This window comes from Silene latifolia, chromosome 3, assembly GCF_048544455.1.
Source record: "Silene latifolia isolate original U9 population chromosome 3, ASM4854445v1, whole genome shotgun sequence".
Taxonomy (NCBI): domain Eukaryota; kingdom Viridiplantae; phylum Streptophyta; class Magnoliopsida; order Caryophyllales; family Caryophyllaceae; genus Silene; species Silene latifolia.
Window position 1 is genome coordinate 113,765,900 of NC_133528.1, and position 3,216 is coordinate 113,769,115.

At 37.7% G+C, this 3,216-nt stretch overlaps 1 long non-coding RNA gene across 1 annotated transcript; it reads right to left on the reverse strand.

Annotated features, from left to right (window-relative positions):
• Positions 1-741: 741 nt before the first annotated feature.
• On the reverse strand, positions 742-1,780 carry LOC141647864 (uncharacterized). The gene is made up of 2 exons (XR_012545880.1): positions 1,435-1,780; positions 742-1,132 (listed from the first exon to the last, which is right to left on the reverse strand). It is a non-coding gene; the product is annotated as an uncharacterized LOC141647864 (long non-coding RNA).
• Between the last annotated feature and the right edge of the window lie 1,436 nt (positions 1,781-3,216).

Sequence of the window (3,216 nt, forward strand, 5' to 3'; positions counted from 1 at the left end):
TTTTTTTTTTTTTAGCTAAGATGGCGACTGATCCCTCGCTCCTAGCTGGACAGATCCTTGCCATTAGTGTTGGTTACATAACATGATGGGTAATTCGGGCCGTAATTGGCTCCTCCAAAATCATATTCCAGCACTTCCGGAAGAGGACAGACCTGAACATTACGGAGTAATTGGGTCCTCCAAAATCATATATACCCATCACGTCAATTGTAATTTGATTGCTATTCGGCCTATTCCATTAAAAGGCAATTTGTTACGGAGTACTTCATAAATTACGATTACACAGTGCAAACAGTTTAGATTCTGTGTTCCATAGCGGAAGAATACTACTCTTTGCTACACTGAAGTGTGAAATCATATGTAGTATATTTTGCATTTTGAGAAAATGTTCCTGGTAAATGATAACCAAACTTCAAAACTGCATACTTTGCACTGATCAGAAAAATGAATTTTTCCTGATAACGCAGGTAGGCGATGAGCAAGGTCCACGACCAAACTGGACCAGACGGAACACTAAATCTAACATTTTCTGAACCAGAGACGGATAAAAAAAGTTCTGTAACATTTGGTCCACAGTCCGGTCATAGACCTAATAGGACAAAAAGTTTTAAAAATGTCATCAAACATAATATACTCATAGTAAAGTTGAACTAAATTAGCAACTACATTACACATTTACACCTATCCATCTTTTACTTTGAAAAAAAACACTAATAGTTTGTTAATGATTTTTCCTGTATAAAAATAAATAATTGTTATACAAATTGTGAAAATTAATTTAAAAGAAACAAAAACGTCCGGTCCATTCGGCCTAAACCAAAAATTTCCGATCCACAGAACGGAGTTACAACTGAAGTGAAAAAAACACGGGGACTAAGAACTGGGCCTGAATGTATTGTGCTTGGGTTTGGTCCACACTGAACAATTCCGTCCAAACCATTTTTCAAGTCCAGACCAATACGTGTTCACCCTTAGCCATCCCTAAGGCAAAATTTCAAAAGATGCCGTCATTTTTATCATCCTCGTTGAAAAAAGAAAAGAGAGGATTTTCCTTGTTACCTTGCATCTTGCTTCCGAATTCATTGGCTTTGTAGTTGTGGGGGCAAGCTTTGTAAAGCTCCTCCTATGGTGACTGGTGGCAAAAATGGAGGAGTTTAATGATTGTAAGTTGGACCTGTGGGCTGTGGCTTTAACTTTAATAACATTCACAGTAATGACTGTGAATTCACATAGACTAATAAAATGAGGGTGTCTATGCTTCAAGGGAGCCATGGTTAGTAAAAGTTGCAGTAACTCTTTTCTGCCTACATTTCAGTGAGCATGGGAAGATACTCCCTGAAATAAGAGGGAATAGGAATATCCATAATCCATCCATGAGAAAAGAGTAGGCAGGCAAGATAAATAATGTAAAGTGAACAAGAAGCAAGCAAGGACCTTACGAAGGTAGTGAAAGTAGGAGCAGCTTCTGTGCTGATTCTTATTTTTGTAAACAATTCGGTCCAGATTTCCATTTTCCACAAAGGATTTAAGCCTTCCCTCCACCAACTCCATCTAAAACCCTCACCATAGAAACACACACCAATAACAATTATACATACATTTCTTGATTGGAAAGAATTCAAAAACCCAATCAATATCTTGTGGTAGGCCGTTCTTCTATTTTGGTGTTATTGATTGGAAGGAGGACAGAAACGGTGGAGAAGCGGGTTCTTGGTTGTGTTTTTGGGATTTTGGGAGGAGACACTTTCATTTGTTTTAACTTTAATTCTATTATTACTTAAATGATATTCACAATTTTTATTTTTTGAATTATTAATTTAAACTCTATAATTCAAATTTTGTAAATATATTTGAAATTTAAAATATATATGTGAATGATTAGGGGTATTTATTTATTTTTTATTTTTTGCAAAATTTCAAGCTTCACAAGTACTACCTAAAATTTCCGTTAGTTATTTTATGTAACGAGTTCGCAAGATTAACCTATTAATAACTAGCTTAAATAATGAACACATTGGGAATATACATAACATGTACGGAGTAATTTTTATTTTTATAACATCAAATTATCATACTTCTTAATTAAGAGATGCATGTTGTGAAGGGGTTTATCTTTCCGACTTCGTCATGGATGTTTGGGGTGTTCAGTCCCCTTATCTATGGATTGTTTGCTTCAGTTGTCGGGCTAATAATGACGACGGTAACTTTATATCTGGTTAGTGTTGTGTCGATCTCTACCCGATCTTCAGGGATGGTTTTGGTCAGGGGGTTGTTCAAGTGGTTTTCTTTATTACCAGTCATTTACTTACTCGCTTTTCTGGGCTACGAGTTTCTTGTCCGTAGTGATGGTGTCCCAAAGTGTAGGAGTTTTCTCTCCTTTAGAGGCAGATTTTTCTGGTATGTGTTCCGCTTTCCCTTTCTACGTTCGTGTGGCGTAAGTACACTTGGCGCTCTCTCTCTCTCTCTCAATGGGGCAAGGGTCTCGTTGGGTTCCAGATGATGTGTATCATAGCCAAGGAGATGCGAGACACTCTTTTGGTTCTTATTGCTGGTATTTCTCCAAAGCTTTGTCTATTAAAATGAGTGAAGATTTGGCCTATCATTTGGCGAGCTCGGTTCGTCCCTTCAAGAAGGTTGAGGATGAAGATGTTGAATTCCGTGTTCAGCCAGCCGCACGCCATCAGCACGTGTCTGTTAACCGATGTATTTACTTTTTTGTCTTAGATTACGATATTAGTAGTATAAGTGTATTGGACCAAATAAGTCCAATGCCAATTGTATAAAAACCTTTCTTGCTGCCACAAAAAAAAAAAAAAAAAAAAAAAAAAAAAAAACTAAGAAAAGTGTCCGGGTTAGATGGGATCAAGTGCGTGTTCTGTGTGCGGGCCAGATGCTCAGACGCAACGTTGTTCTATGTCCCACGCACATTGGGGATGATCAGTTTCAGAGTTCAGACGGGTTAATAGGTCGGACCATATAAACTATTGAAAATGCATTGTCCGTCCCACTTGTTTGTGAGTCGGGTCTAAGGGTCACCCTTCACATAAACAACTCTATTATGACAGACTGATAGTGGCTATACTGGAAACTGTGAACTGCTGAACAAGTCTTTAATTGAGCAGCTGATTCTCCGAATACGTTATTACCTTTGACTTACACATCCTTGCCTTCTTATACTGTCTGCAGAGTACGTTTAGATGCAGGTACTTCTGCACA